Here is a 17,216-nt window from a genome sequence, read left to right on the forward strand (position 1 = left end):
GTTTTAGTCCATTTTGTGACCATTGGAAGTTGTAATTTTTTTAAGGTAAGACTGGGTAGATTGTGGTAGGTTCAAAGGGTAGGCCTCAGTTTTGCTTATGTTCAATTTGTAATAGGAGATAGTTCTAAAAGATCAAATAGAGCGGGGAGTGAGGTCTCTGGTCAGTGATAAACAGAGTCATGTCATCAGCGTATAGAGCTAATTTTTGGTGGGAATCGTGTATAAGAAGGCCCTGAATTTAGATGGAATTCCTAATTGCTGCCGCCAGTGGTTCGATGGAGAGGGCAAAGAGTAAGTGGGACAGGGGGCAACCCTGTCTTGTCCCATTGTTTATATTAATTAAATCCGAGCAGAAAACCGAACCCCGAACCCTGGCAGTGGGGACTGAATATAGTGCGTGAATCGCTTTGATAAAATCATCTGGGAGGCCAAAGATGTTGAGGGTGGAGAACATGTACTCCCACCTCACCCTGTCAAACGCCTTTTCAGCGTCCATTGACAGGGCAAGGAGGGGCAGTCCCATGTCAGAGACTTCTGTAAATATATTGAGAAGCCGTCTCGTGTTGTCTGAGCCCTGCCTGCCTTGGACGAAGCCTATCTGTTCAGGGTTCACTGAAGTCGGGAGACGTCGGTTTAACCGGATGGCTAAAATTTTGGCGTAGAGCTTAATGTCCACGTTTATCAAGGAAATTGGTCTATAGCTCTTGCAAAGTGAGTGGTCTTTACCCTCCTTAGGAATAGTTAAGATGGTGGCCTCTAAGAATTCAGGACGTAAGAACCCCTCCGAAAAAACAGCTGTGTAGAATCTCAACAGGTATAGGGCTAATTGTTTTAAAAATGTTTTAAAAAATAATGCAGTGAACCGGTCTGGGCCTGGGGCTTTGTTTATTTGCAGGGATTTTATTGCCCGTTTGAGTTCTTCTGCAGTGGGTGGGTTTGAGAGACTTTGGGCCTCTTCCTCGGATAAAATTGGGAGAGCTAGCGATGATAGAAATTGTTTGATTTGGGAAGAGGATGACTTGGGGTTAGCTGGTGATTTGTCTAAATTATATAAAGATTCATAATAATGTGCAAAGGCCTTTGCTATCTCATTAGGAGAAAATACTGATCCTGATTGGGTTTTGATTGTTTGAATACGTCGTTGTTGGGTATGGATGAGCAACATTTGAGCTAAGAGGCAGTCCGCTCTATTACTCTTGTAGTAATATAGCTGTTTGAGGGCGAAGATATTGGATTGAACTCTCTTTTCCTCCATGGAATTTATCTTGGATCTGATTGAGGCAATCTGGTCCGCTATTAGTCTAGTGGGGATTTCTTTGTTAGTTCGCCCTAATGTACGAAGGTACATTAGAGCGGTAGTTTGCGGTCTGTTGCAGCTTGTTTAATAAAATGACCTCGGAGGATTGCCTTAGCGGCTGCCCATAGTGTAGCATCATCTGTTTCACTGTTGTCATTATTTGCGAAGAAGTCATCAATGTTTGCGGGTGTGGAAATGGAAGATGGACTTGTGATCAAGACAGGGGCAAGTTTCCAGGATGAGGGGCTTGAGTGCGAGAGTGAGGAGGAAATCTCTACCGAGAACATGTCATGATCCGACCATGGGCATATGGTGATTTTTGGGCGGGATTATTTATCAATCAGTGGGGAGTGACATAAGAGGTAGTCTATGCGGGAGTAACATTGGTCGGGGTTGGAGTAAAAAGTATAGTCCCTCTCAGAGGGAGAGAGACATCTCCAAGAGTCATATAGTTTATATTGGAACCTTAACAAACGGAATGAATAGGATTGAGAGGCAGTACTTTTATCAATAGGTTTGTGTGTGAGAGCTCTTTTGTCTAAAGTTGGGTCCCATGTGATGTTAAAGTCCTCGCCTATGATTAAATTTCCTCTACGTACTTGTTCTATGAGCGGTAAGAGTTTTCTCAGGAAAGGGAGCTGTTTAGTATTGGGGACATAAAGAGAAACCAGGGTATATTGGACGTTGTCTAGTTGACAGACTACTATTAGGAACTTGCCCTCTTTTTCTATGAATTGGATGTTGCAGGTTATCGATTTGTGTACCATAATGGCAACCCCTCTTTTCTTGGATGAGAATCAGGCTGTGTGGCATATGGGGAATAGTTTAGAGTTTTGGAGGAATGAGGATCCCTGAGGCCAATGTGTCTCTTAGATAAATGCTACTTTTACATTGGTTTTTAGTAAATATCTAAGGAGCAGGCTTCTTTTGGTAGATGAGCCCCTACACGTTTCGGGTAGCAATTTTTAGAGGTGTCATGTTTAAGTGTGGGAGTGAGAGAAAAAAACTGGAAAAAGGGGGGAAGTACTAGGTATAATATATAGGTGGTCCTTCTTATCTCTTTAGGCACCTGTGATAGGCGCTTGGTGATTAAGAGATCAAATGAGTCTGTGATAGAATATACACAACCAAAAAGTGCTCTAGTCTGTGTGAGTGAGTAGAGCAGATAAGGTGAGGGGGGGGAAGAATACCGGAGGAAATAAATAAATAAGCAAGAGAGGGGGCTAGGCCCCATCTTATCAGGCCTTGTGCAATGTGAAGGAAGGGTATTAGTGACAATTAGTGTAGCAGCATGTAATAAACAATATTACAGTTAACATTTAACATTTATAGCAATTATACATAACAACATCTAGTTATAGCTATACAAACTTTCAACAATTAACAGTGGATTTTACCGCCTATAACTGAAAATCTTTGGACTATCTGTGTTGTGGGTCACTTGATATGGAGAGTTAAGTGAGGCCGTACCTGTTTAAGAGATTAACTGAAATAAGGGTGTTTAGGGATAAGAGGGAGTAGGGAGGAAAGGTGGGAAGGAGAAGGGGTATGAGTGGGCATATGGGGAAAGTATCAGTGGGGAGGGGAGGTTGATGTGGTTTAGAAGGGTCAAGAAGGTGACTATATTAGTCTCAGGAGGTTAGAAATTTTTAAGGGTTGAGGGATAGTAGTCCTGGGTGTGTAAACTTACTATAGACAATTTGCCTCCTAGTGAGGTGGTGACTACAAACTGAAAAGGAAAAGAACATTATACAAAATCTATTAGCTGAATATTTACGGTAGGGATACAGGTAGTCCCAGGTGAGTCTTCTAGGTGAATTACTGTCCTTGGGCTGTAATTACCAGGTGGGAAAGTCTAAGGGGATGTAGAGGAACAGCAGATCTGTCGAAAGAGGAAGTTATTCAACTTATTGTGCAGAAGACAGGGTCTGATTCTGTTTAGGTCTCTGTTGTGGGCCCTTCATCTTCACTCGAGGGGGAAGTTGTTTGTTCGCCCGAAGAGCAGATGAGTCTGAAGTGGAGGATGAGGGTAGGGTCTGCAGTGAAAGTAAATCCCATTTGGTGAGATCTTTGGCTTGGTGACGATGTGTTGAACTTCGTCCTTAGTAATGAACAGTCTGACTGGGAAGCCCCAGCGGTACTTGATTAATTTGATCTTAGTATTTTAGTGTAGTCTTGATAGGTTTTCTGCAGTTGGAGGGTATGCGGTGAGAGGTCTGGAAAAACTTGGAGTTGGTCACACTTAGTGGAGCGCAGAGACCCTGAGTTGACTGCCCTTAGAAGTTTTTCTCTAAAGGAAAAGAAGTGAAGCCTCACCATCACATCTCTGTTTGTCATCTGATATGGCACTCGGCCTAAGAGCTCGGTGTGCTCTGTCAATTAGAGATTCTGGCTCTTGGAGTGGGCCTAGGGCTGTGGTGAATAGATCTTGTAAATAAGCTGGGATGTCTTTAGGTAGGACAGACTCTGATATGCCTTGTAGTCTGATGTTGTTGCGCCTGGAGTGATAGTCCAGGTCGGCTTGCTTTGTCTCCAGCATTGTGACTTGTTCAGCAAGGCATTCTGTATAAGAGACCAGGTTAGAATGATCTGCTGTGATATCCTCCTGTTTGCTCTCTAATGTGTTGATGCGCTCATCTATGGAGGCTATGTCTCTTCTTAGTTTCAAGCAGGATTTGTCAAAGTGTTTGCAGATTGAATCATGATGCGAAGCTAAAATAGCTTTAATAGTGTCCACCAAATTATTGTTTGCACCTGTCAGCTCAGGTATGTTTAAAGTTATTAAAGAAACAAGGTCCCTAATAACCTTTAGGGAAGGTGGGAAAGAGGGTGGTACAACCTAAAACCCCCAGGTACAATCCTATGTGTGACATGGAGGTAGTGCCTAATGCCAAAATGAAATATATATATATATATATATATATATATATATATATATATATATATATATATATTAGAAAGAGTGAAGAAATTAAGCATTATTTAGGCACACTTACAGGTCATACTCACATGTTATATCAAGGGGTGGAGTACGGTATGATAAAAGGGGAATTCAAATTTAACTAGGACAAAACATAACATTTAATAACAATGTTAAAATAGTGTCGTGGACCATGCCACCATTAAAGCTAATATTAAAAAAAGTGTGTAGGTGTATTAAAAACAAGACTCAATTAAGAGAGCATTGCTATCTCTCCTAGTCAGGCAAAGACCTGAAAGTTATTTGTTAAGTATATTAGACCATAAACGGTCACATGCTTAGACACAGATAGGTTAAGTGTAAACAGTACATATTAAGGTATTACTGGTCTATATATTATATTATGTCTCAGTGGCAACAATATAAAAAAAGGAGTAGGGTACAATCAAGATATCTCCATTCACCCTTATCTATTGTAAGCGTTATGAGCCACACAGATTCCCCCCAGGGAGTACAAAGCATATAGCTTATTAAAGACCAGTAATAATAAGGTGTATCAACACTACCCAACTATAATGATACCGGTCTATGTCTGAATTAAGTCTCTGTGGCAAATAAAGGATAAGGTAGTAGAACAAAATTTTATCACCACTCCGTATTTAACCCTTATTATCTATTAGCATTTAGTGCCACAAAAGCCCCTATGGGGTAGAGAACATAGCGCTTATAGCAAATGAGGACCAGATAATAAGTATTATGCTAAATGCCAATTAAGGCCAACATCTAACCAGAAAAGAACTTCTATCAAATTATTATATAATAATTATCGCACTGCTTCTCTCCTCATTGTATAATAATTTGATAGTTCTTTCTCTTGTTAAGTGTATCCAGTCCACGGATCATCCATTACTTATGGGATATTCTCCTTCCCAACAGGAAGTTGCAAGAGGATCACCCACAGCAGAGCTGATATATAGCTCCTCCCCTCACTGCCATATCCAGTCATTCTCTTGCAACTCTCAACAAAGATGGAGGTAGTAAGAGGAGAGTGGTGTATTATAGTTAGTTTTTTAACTTCAATCAAACGTTTGTTATTATTAAATGGTACCGGAGTGTACTATTTTATCTCAGGCAGCTTTAGAAGAAGAATCTGCCTGCGGTTTCTATGATCTTAGCAGAAGTAACTAAGATCCACTGCCGTTCTCACATATTCTGAGGAGTGAGGTAACTTCAGAGGGGGAATGGCGTGCAGGTTATCCTGCAATAAGGTATGTGCAGTTAACATATTTCTAGGGATGGAATTTGCTAGAAAAATGCTGCTGATACCGGATTAATGTAAGTTAAGCCTAAATACAGTGATTTAATAGCGACTGGTATCAGGCTTATTACCAGAGATACATACTCTTATAAAAGTGCAATATAAAACGTTTGCTGGCATGTTTAATCGTTTTTATATATGCTTGGTGATAAAACTTATTGGGGCCTAGTTTTTTTCCACATGGCTGGCTTGATTTTTGCCTAGAAACAGTTTCCTGAGGCTTTCCACTGTTGTAATATGAGTGGGGCCTATTTTAGCGTTTTTCTGCACTGCTAAAATTACAGACAGAGACACTCAGCTTCCCTCTGCTTGATACAGGACATCTCTGAAGGGCTCAAAAGGCTTCAAAAGTCGTGTTTGAGGAGGGTAACAACCACAGTAGACCTGTGGCGGCAGTTGTGACTAGTTTTAAAAACGTTTTTTTCATTTATTATTCCGTTTTTGGTATTAAGGGGTTAATCATCCATTTGCATGTGGGTGCAATGCTCTGCTAACTTGTTACATACACTGTAAACATTTCATTAGTGTAACTGCCTTTTTTCACTGTTATTTCAAATTTTGACAAAATTAGTTTTTCTTAAAGGCACAGTAACGTTTTTTATATTGCTTGTTTAACTTGATGCAAAGTGTTTTCCAAGCTTGCTAGTCTCATTGCTAGTCTGTACAAACATGTCTGACAAGGAGGAAACTACTTGTTCATTGTGTTTAAAAGCCATGGTGGAGCCCCATAGGAGAATGTGTACTAAATGTATTGATTTCACCTTAAACAGTAAAGATCAGTCTTTATCTATAAAAGAATTGTCACCAGAGGGTTCTGTCGAGGGGGAAGTTATGCCGACTAACTCTCCCCACGTGTCGGACCCTTTGCCTCCCGCTCAAGGGACGCACGCTAATATGGCGCCAAGTACATCAGGGACACCCATAGCGATTACTTTGCAGAACATGGCTGCGATCATGGATAATACCCTGTCAGCGGTATTAGCCAGATTGCCTGAATTAAGAGGCAAGCGCGATAGCTCTGGGTTTAGACGAGATACAGAGCGCGTAGATGCTGTAAGAGCCATGTCTGATACTGCGTCACAATATGCAGAACCTGAGGACGGAGAGCTTCAGTCTGTGGGTGACATCTCTGACTCGGGGAAACCTGATTCAGAGATTTCTAATTTTAAATTTAAGCTTGAGAACCTCCGTGTATTGCTTGGGGAGGTGTTAGCTGCTCTGAATGACTGTGACACAATTGCAGTGCCAGAGAAATTGTGTAGACTGGATAAATACTATGCAGTGCCGGTGTGTACTGATGTTTTTCCAATACCTAAAAGGTTTACAGAAATTATTAGTAAGGAGTGGGATAGACCCGGTGTGCCGTTTTCCCCCCCTCCTATATTTAGAAAAATGTTTCCCATAGACGCCACTACACGGGACTTATGGCAAACGGTCCCTAAGGTGGAGGGAGCAGTTTCTATTTTAGCAAAGCGTACCACTATCCCGGTTGAGGACAGTTGTGCTTTTTCAGATCCAATGGATAAAAAATTAGAGGGTTACCTTAAGAAAATGTTTATTCAACAAGGTTTTATTTTACAGCCCCTTGCATGCATTGCGCCTGTCACTGCTGTGGCGGCATTCTGGTTTGAGGCCCTGGAAGAGGCCATCCATACAGCTCCATTGACTGAAATCATTGACAAGCTTAGAACACGTATGCTAGCTAACTCATTTGTTTCTGATGCCATTGTTCATTTGACTAAACTAACGGCTAACTAACTAATGGATTCGCCATCCAGGCGCGTAGGGCACTATGGCTTAAATCCTGGTCAGCTGACGTGACTTCAAAGTCTAAATTACTCAACATTCCTTTCAAGGGGCAGACCTTATTCGGGCCTGGTTTGAAAGAAATTATTGCTGACATTACTGGAGGTAAGGGTCATACTCTTCCTCAGGACAGGGCCAAATCAAGGGCCAAACAGTCTAATTTTCGTGCCTTTCGATATTTCAAGGCAGGTTCAGCATCAACTTCCTCTGCTTCAAAACAAGAGGGAACTTTTGCTCAATCCAAGCAGGCCTGGAAATCTAACCAGTCCTGGAACAAGGGCAAGCAGGCCAGAAAGCCTGCTGCTGCCCCCAAGACAGCATGAAGGAACGGCCCCCTATCCGGCAACGGATCTAGTAGGGGGCAGACTTTCTCTCTTCGCCCAGGCGTGGGCAAGAGATGTTCAGGATCCCTGGGCGTTGGAGATCATATCTCAGGGATATCTTCTGGACTTCAAAGCTTTTCCTCCACAGGGGAGATTTCACCTTTCAAGATTATCAGCAAACCAGATAAAGAAAGAGGCATTCCTACGCTGCGTGCAAGACCTCCTAGTAATGGGAGTGATCCATCCAGTTCCGCGGACGGAACAAGGACAGGGTTTTTATTCAAATCTGTTTGTGGTTCCCAAAAAAGAGGGAACCTTCAGACCAATTTTGGATCTAAAGATCTTAAACAAATTCCTCAGAGTTCCATCATTGAAGATGGAAACTATTCGGACCATCTTACCCATGATCCAAGAGGGTCAGTACATGACCACAGTGGACTTAAAGGATGCCTACCTTCACATTCCGTTTCACAAGAATCATCATCGGTTCCTGAGATTTGCCTTTCTAGACAGGCATTACCAATTTGTAGCTCTTCCCTTCGGGTTGGCTACAGCCCCAAGAATTTTTACAAAGGTTCTGGGCTCTCTTCTGGCGGTTCTAAGACCGCGAGGCATAGCGGTAGCTCCTTATCTAGACGACATCCTGATACAGGCGTCAAGCTTTCAAATTGCCAAGTCTCACACAGAGATAGTTCTGGCATTTCTGAGGTTGCATGGGTGGAAAGTGAACGAAGAAAAGAGTTCTCTATCTCCTCTCACAAGGGTTTCCTTCCTAGGGACTCTTATAGATTATGTAGAAATGAAAATTTACCTGACGGAGTCCAGGTTATCAAAACTTCTAAATGCTTGCCGTGTTCTTCACTCCACTCCGCGCCCTGCGGTGGCTCAGTGCATGGAGGTAATCGGCTTAATGGTAGCGGCAATGGACATAGTGCCATTTGCGCCTGCATCTCAGACCGCTGCAATTATGCATGCTCAGTCAGTGGAATGGGGATTACACAAATTTGTCCCCTCTACTAAATCTGGATCAGGAAACCAGAGATTCTCTTCTCTGGTGGTTATCTCGGGTCCATCTGTCCAAGGGTATGACCTTTCGCAGACCAGATTGGACGATTGTAACAACAGATGCCAGCCTTCTAGGTTGGGGTGCAGTCTGGAACTCCCTGAAGGCTCAGGGATCGTGGACTCAGGAGGAGAAACTCCTCCCAATAAATATTCTGGAGTTAAGAGCAATATTCAATGCTCTTCTAGCTTGGCCTCAGTTAGCAACCCTGAGGTTCATCAGATTTCAGTCGGACAACATCACGACTGTGGCTTATGTGGTGACATTTTATCACTGGAATATTCACTTAGCTGTTATTGGGATCCCTTCCCCCAGGTACACCTTTCTCTCTGAACTATAGACACTCCCATTGGTCTTTTTGAGTGGCATTTGATAAGCCACTCCCTTTTGAATTGGGTTATAAAATACTGTAACACCAGAGCCTCTGTCTCTTCTTTTGTATCCTGCTCCTGCTAAAAGATGGATGATGTTGGACACAGAGAATCTGGCTAAGTATTTCTGGGATAATATTCTGTGTAGCACAATTGGGGTTAGTTTAGAAAAGTTGCCCTGTATCTTAAAATGTGGACTGTATCTGTAAAATAGATTGATATATATATACCTGTAAATATTTATCTTATTATTAACATATATTGATTCCTAAATAAACTGTTTGACAAATAATGGAGGACCCTCATAGAGTTTATTTCACAATTTATCTGTGTTGGTTTTAGTGGTACCACCATAGAGATTTAGTATATTATATTTAGTAGAAAGTAGAGATATTTTAAATTATTAGATAACCACATTTAAGCTTACATCAACCATCAAGGGGGAACCAGGAGTTCCCTAGCGATGTTAGAAGTCTCCAAGATAATTCGCTGGGCAGAGTCTCACTTTTGCCACCTATCAGCAATCCATATCCCAGGTGTAGAGAATTGGGAGGCGGATTTTCTAAGTCGTCAGACTTTTCATCCGGGGGAGTGGGAACTCCATCCGGAGGTGTTTGCTCAATTGGTTCATCGTTGGGGCAAACCAGAAGTGGATCTCATGGCGTCTCGCCAGAACGCCAAGCTTCCTTGTTACGGATCCAGGTCCAGGGACCCAGAAGCGACGCTGATAGATGCTCTAGCAGCTCCTTGGTTCTTCAACCTGGCTTATGTGTGTCCACCGTTTCCTCTGCTCCCTCGACTGATTGCCAAAATCAGACAGGAGAGGGCATCTGTGATTCTGATAGCGCCTGCGTGGCCACGCAGGACCTGGTATGCAGACCTAGTGGACATGTCATCCTTTCCAACATGGACTCTGCCTCTGAGACAGGACCTTCTCATACAAGGTCCTTTCAATTATCCGAATCTAATTTCTCTGAGACTGACTGCATGGAGATTGAACGCTTGATTCTATCAAAGCGTGGCTTCTCCGAGTCAGTCATTGATACCTTAATACAGGCACGAAAGCCTGTCACCAGGAAAATCTACCACAAGATATGGCGTAAATATCTTCATTGGTGTGAATCCAAGAATTACTCATGGAGTAGGGTTAGGATTCCTAGGATATTGTCCTTCCTCCAAGAGGGTTTGGACAAAGGATTATCAGCTAGTTCTTTAAAGGGACAGATTTCTGCTCTGTCTATTCTTTTACACAAGCGTCTGGCAGAAGTTCCAGACGTTCAGGCATTTTGTCAGGCTTTAGTTAGAATTAAGCCTGTGTTTAAACCTGTTGCTCCTCCATGGAGCTTAAACTTGGTTCTTAAAGTTCTTCAAGGGGTTCCGTTTGAACCCCTTCATTCTATTGATATTAAACTTCTATCATGGAAAGTTCTTTTTCTGATGGCTATTTCCTCGGCTCGGAGAGTCTCTGAGTTATCTGCCTTATATTGTGATTCTCCTTATCTGATCTTTCATTCAGATAAAGTAGTTCTGCGTACAAAACCTGGGTTTTTACCCAAGGTGGTTTCTAACAAGAATATCAATCAAGAGATTGTTGTTCCATCATTATGTCCTAATCCTTCTTCAAAGAAGGAACGTCTTTTGCATAATCTAGATGTAGTCCGTGCCTTGAAGTTTTACTTACAAGCTACTAAAGATTTTCGTCAAACATCTAACCTGTTTGTTGTTTACTCTGGACAGAGGAGAGGTCAAAAGGCCTCGGCAACCTCTCTTTCTTTTTGGCTTCGGAGTATAATCCGTTTAGCCTATGAGACTGCTGGAAAGCAGGCCCCTGAAAGGATTACAGCTCATTCCACTAGAGCTGTGGCTTCCACCTGGGCCTTTAAAAATGAGGCTTCTGTTGAACAGATTTGCAAGGCTGCGACTTGGTCTTCGCTTCATACCTTTTCCAAATTTTCCAAATTTGATACTTTTGCTTCTTCGGAGGCTGTTTTTGGGAGAAAGGTTCTACAGGCAGTGGTTCCTTCCGTTTAAGTTCCTGCCTTGTCCCTCCCATCATCCGTGTACTTTAGCTTTGGTATTGGTATCCCATAAGTAATGGATGATCCGTGGACTGGATACACTTAACAAGAGAAAACATAATTTCTGCTTACCTGATAAATTTATTTCTCTTGTAGTGTATCCAGTCCACGGCCCGCCCTGTCCTTTTAAGGCAGGTCTAAATTTTAATTAAACTACAGTCACCACTGCACCCTATGGTTTCTCCTTTCTCGGCTTGTTTCGGTCGAATGACTGGATATGGCAGTGAGGGGAGGAGCTATATAGCAGCTCTGCTGTGGGTGATCCTCTTGCAACTTCCTGTTGGGAAGGAGAATATCCCATAAGTAATGGATGATCCGTGGACTGGATACACTACAAGAGAAATAAATTTATCAGGTAAGCATAAATTATGTTTTTCTGGTTAGATGTTGGCCTTAATTGGCATTTAGCATAATACTTATTATCCGGTCCTCATTCGCTATAGGCGCTATGTTCTCTAGCCCATAAGGGCTTTTGTGGCGCTAATAGATAATAAGGGTTAAATACGGAGTGGTGATAAAATTTTGTTCTACTACCTTATCCTTTATTCGCCACGGAGACTTAATTCAGACATAGACCAGTATCATTATAGTTGGGTAGTGTTGATACACCTTATTATTACTGGTCTTTAATACGCTATAAGCTTTGTACTCCCTGGGGGGAATCTGTGTGGCTCATAACGCTTACAATAGATAAGGGTCAATGGAGATATCTTGATTGTACCCTACTCCGTACTTTATATTGTTGCCACTTAGACATAATATAATATATAGACCAGTAATACCTTAATATGTACTGTTTACACTTAACCTATCTGTTTCTAAGCATCTGACCGTTTATGGTCTAATATACTTTACAAATATTAACTTTCAGGTCTTTGCCTGACTAGGAGAGATAGCAATGCACTCTTAATTGAGTCTTGTTTTTAATACACCTACACACTTTTCTTTCATGTAATTGGCAAGAGTCCATGAGCTAGAGACGTATGGGATATACAATCCTACCAGGAGGGGCAAAGTTTCCCAAACCTCAAAATGCCTATAAATACACCCCCTCACCACACCCACAATTCAGTTTTACAAACCTTTCCTCCTATTGAGTGGTGAAGTAAGTTTGTGCTAAGATTTCTACGTTGATATGAGCTTCTCAGCATTTTTGAAGCTCGATTCCTCTCAGAGTACAGTGAATGTCATGGGATGTTGTTACGGTTGCCTCCAGGCTGGCTGGAAGTTGGACCGTAGAAAAGGATCATCAGCGCTCACCAAAGGATCATCAGCACCATAGTCACTCTAACTGCTGCGTAGCCACCATAAGTAATGCAGACTCTATGAACCACTGCTGCTGGGCTGGTATCTCGCCGTCTGCTCTGCGCCCTGGACCTACAACCAGGCTCCAGTAGGTGAACCTCTTCCTTCTGTAGCAATCCCCGTAGCTAAGGGAGTATGAAAAACATAGCAATCCCTGTAGTGATATTAGCTGGCCCCTACAAACATGAGTCAAAGCTGCAAGTTAGAGGGACAGAAATAGGTCTGAAGTGCTGGAGCACACAGCCTGCTTTTTATTGAGGTTACATGCAAACAGGGCACTCCCAGGGGGAGAGGGGGGGAAGCACAAAATCCCCCATCACACATTTGATATTAGATAGAGAGACACTCCCTTTGACAGGCCACAACATTACTTCAGCAGATAACATTACACACAATAAAACAATGCAGTCCACCTTATCAATACTAGTCTGATTAGACAATGGGAAAGTTTTATCACTAAACCTAATTAGAGCTGATCCCAGCAAACTTGTATTTAGAATAGGTTTCTTGAAGCTGAACAAAAATTAACTCTTAATGGCACACAATGAAACTGAACCAAGTGGGAGAAAGCCAGGGACAAGTCATTTCACAGGTCTGGGGACATAGTCTTAAAGGGGCATTGTTCACCAAAGTCACAATATGTCCCCAGACGGTTCTTAAAGGGCCATACACACCCAATAAAAGTTAATATGTTTTCAGGGGCACAATCTTCCAGGGGCCATAGTCATGTGGAAGGAGGCTGGCAAATAGGCTTCTCCAAAATCCAGGGAAGCAGGGCAATTTTCCATTTAAAGGGCCAGTTACAAATAGCAGTTTGTAACAGATGTGAAGGGGGTATCACCTATTGAATGCAATGGTTTTCCTCACGGGGATCTATTTCATAGGTTCTGTGTTATCGGTCGTAGAGATTCATCTCCTACCTCCCTTTTCAGATCGACGATATACTCTCATATTCCATTACCTCTACTGATAACCGTTTCAGTACTGGTTTGGCTATCTGCTATATGTGGATGGGTGTCTTTTGGTAAGTATGTTATCATTATTTAAGACACTCTCAGCTATGGTTTGGCACTTTATGTATTTTTATAAAGTTCTAAATATATGTATTGTACTTATATTTGCCATGATTCAGGTTTTCAGTATATTTCCTTTTTGCAGACTGTCAGTTTCATATCTGGGAAATGTTTTTTATAAAAATGTATATCTTACCTGGGGTATAGTCTCTTTTGCAAATTGACTTTTTTTAAATTCGCAGGCAGAATTAGGCTCGCGAGGGCGCAAAATGCCAAAGTTTATTGCGTCATTCTTGGCGCTAGATTTTTTGGCGCAAAGTTACGTTTGTTAACACAAATTTATCATTTCCGGCGTTGTAATTGACGCCAAGTCCTTCACAAGGTTGCGTCATTTATGACGCGAGTGTGTCGTTTTCGGATGCTTTTGGCGCCCAAAAATATTTTTCTGTTCGTTGTGCGTCATACTTGGTGCCAAATATTTTCATTATTTAAGACCCCATTTCTATTTGCCTCTTGCCTTTTTCTATGTCAGAGGGCTATGCTGTTTGCTTTTTTTCCCATTCCTGAAACTGCCATATAAGGAAATTGATAATTTTGCTTTATATGTTGTTGTTTTTTCTCTTACATTTGCAAGATGTCGGAATCTGATCCTGTCTCGGAATTTACTGTTGTATCCCTGCTGCCTGATAACAGTTCTACCAAAGCTAAGTGCATTTGTTGTAAACTTGTGGAGATTATACCTCTAGCTGTGGTTTGTAATAGTTGTCATGATAAACTTTTACATGCAGAGAATGTATCCATCAGTAGTAGTTCATTACCTGTTGTTGTTCCCTCAACATATAATGCACAAGATATACCTGTAAATTTAAAATATTTTATTTCTGATTCGATTCAGAAGGCTTTGTCTGCCATCCCGCCTTCTAATAAACGTAAAAGGTTTTTTTAAAACTTCTCATAGAGTTGGTGAAATTTCAAATGACCAGCAACATACTGATTTATCCTTCTCTGATGAGGATCTATCTGAGTCAGAAGATCCTGCCTCAGATATTGACACTGACAAATCCTCTTATTTATTTAAAATGGAGTATATTTGTTCCTTATTACAGGAAGTGTTGATTACATTAGATATGAAGGAAACTAGTCCTCTTGATATTAAAACTAGTAAACGTTTAAATTCTGTTTATAAACCTGTGGTTATTCCAGAGGTTTTTCCAGTTCCTGATGCTATTTCTGATATGATTTCTAAAGAATGGAATAGGCCTGTTACTTCTTTTATTCCTTCTTCAAGGTTTAAAAAATTGTATCCTTTGCCAGCAGTTAGATTGGAGTTTTGGGAAAAGATCCCGAAAGTTGATGGGGCCATCTCTACTCTTGCTAAACGTATTACTATTCCTACGGCAGATAGTAATTCTTTTAAAGATACTTTAGATAGGAAACTTGAATCTTATCTAAGGAAGGCTTATTTATATTCAGGTCATCTTCTTAGGCATGCAATTTCTTTGGCTGATGTTGCAGCTGCTTCAACTTTTTGGTTGGAGACTTTAGCGCAACAAGTATCGGATCATGATTTGTCTAGCATTGTTAAGTTGATTCAACATGCTAATTATTTCATTTGTGATGCCATTTTCAAAATTGATGTTAGATATATGTCTTTAGCTATTTTAGCTAGAAGAGCTTTGTGGCTTAAATCTTGGAATGCTGATATGACTTCTAAGTCCAGATTGCTATCTCTTTCTTTCCAAGGTAATAAATTATTTAGTTCTCAGTTGGATTCAATAATTTCAACTGTCACTGGGGAAGGGAGTTTTTTGCCTCAGGATAAAAAACCTAAGGGCAAATCTAAAGCTTCTAACCGTTTTTGTTCCTTTCGACATAATAAGGAACAGAAATCTAATCCTTCCCCAAAGGAATCTGTTTCCAATTGGAAGCCTTCCTCAAATTGGAATAAATCCAAGCCATTTAAGAGATCAAAGCCAGCCCCCAAGTCCGCATGAAGGTGCAGCCCTCATTCCAGCTCAGCTGGTAGGGGGCAGATTAAATTTTTTCAAAGATGTTTGGATCAATTTGGTCCAAAATCATTAGATTCACAGTATTGTCTCTCAGGGGTACAGAATAGGATTCAGAGTAAGACCGCCTGTGACAAGATTTTTTCTCTCACGCATTCCAGTGAACCCAGTAAAGGCTCAGGCTTTCCTGAAGTGTGTTTCAGACCTGGAGTTATCAGGGGTAATCATGCCAGTTCCGTTTCACGATTGGGTTTTATTAAAATCTATTCATTGTCCCAAAGAAAGAATATTTATTCAGACCAGTTTTGGATCTAAAGATTTTGAATCGATATGTAAGAGTACCAACTTTCAAGATGGTGACTATAAGGACTATTCTGCCTTTTGTTCAGCAAGGGCATTATATGTCCACAATAGACTTACAGGATGCATAACTTCATGTTCCGATTCATCTGGATCATTATCAGTTCCTGACATTCTCTTTTCTAGACAAGCATTACCAATTTGTCGCTCCTTCTTTTGGCCTAGCGACAGCTCCAAGAATCTTTTCAAAGGTTCTCGGTGCCCTACTCTCTGTAATCAGAGAGCGGGGTATTGTGGTGTTTCCTTATTTGGACGATATCTTGGTACTCGCTCAGTCTTTACGTTCTGCAGAGTCTCACACGAATCAACTAGTGTTGTTTCTTCAAAGACATGGTTGGAGGATTAATTTACCAAAAAGTTCTTTGATTCCTCAGACAAAGGTAACCTTTTAGGTTTCCAGATAGATTCAGTGTCCATGACTTTGTCTCTAAAAGACAAGAGATGTTTGAAATTGGTTGCAGCCTGTTGGAACCTTCAGTCTCAGTCATTCCCTTCAGTAGCTATATGCATAGAAGTTTAAGGTCTCATGACTGCAGCATCGGACGCAATCCCCTTTGCTCGTTTTCATATGAGACCTTTCCAGCTTTGTATGCTGAATCAATGGTGCAGGGATTATACAAGGATATCACAATTAATATCCTTAAATCCCAATGTTCGACTTTCTCTGACTTGGTGATTAGATCACCATTGTATAATTCTAGGGGCCTCTTTCGTTTGTCCATCCTGGACTGTGATCACAACAGATGCGAGTCTTTCACTTTGGGGAGCTGTCTGGGGATCTCTGACAGCACAAGGGGTTTGGAAATCTCAAGAGGCGAGATTACCAATCAATATTTTGGAACTCTGTGCAATTCTAAGGGCTCTTCAGTTTTGGCCTCTGTTGAAGAGAGAACCATTCATTTGTTTTCAGACAGACAATATCACAACTGTGTCGTATGTCAATCATCAGGGTGGGACTCACAGTCCTCAAGTTATGAAAGAAGTATCTCGGATACCTGTTTGGGCGAAATCCAGCTCCAGTCTAATTTCTGCGGTTCATATCCCAGGTATAGACAATTGGGAAGCGGATTATCTCAGTCGTCCGACTTTACATCCGGGAGAATGGTCTCTCCACCCAGATATGTTTTCTCAAATTGTTCAGATGTGGGGGCTTCCAGAAATAGATCTGATGGCATCTCATCTAAACAAAAAACTTCCCAGGTACCTGTCCAGGTCAAGGGATCCTCAGGCGGAAACAGTGGATGCGTTGACATTTCCGTGGTGTTATCAGCCTGCTTATATTTCTCTTGTAAGATGTATCAAGTCCACGGATTCATCCATACTTGTGGGATATTCTCCTTCCCTACAGGAAGTGGC

General features: G+C 41.5%; 1 protein-coding gene across 1 annotated transcript in view; it reads left to right on the plus strand.

The window, feature by feature from the left end:
* Positions 1 to 17,216, plus strand: part of DNAJC6 (DnaJ heat shock protein family (Hsp40) member C6) — a 328,505-nt gene that overhangs the window by 287,734 nt on the left and 23,555 nt on the right. The window lies entirely within an intron of this gene.

Source organism: Bombina bombina, chromosome 10, assembly GCF_027579735.1.
Source record: "Bombina bombina isolate aBomBom1 chromosome 10, aBomBom1.pri, whole genome shotgun sequence".
NCBI lineage: Eukaryota > Metazoa > Chordata > Amphibia > Anura > Bombinatoridae > Bombina > Bombina bombina.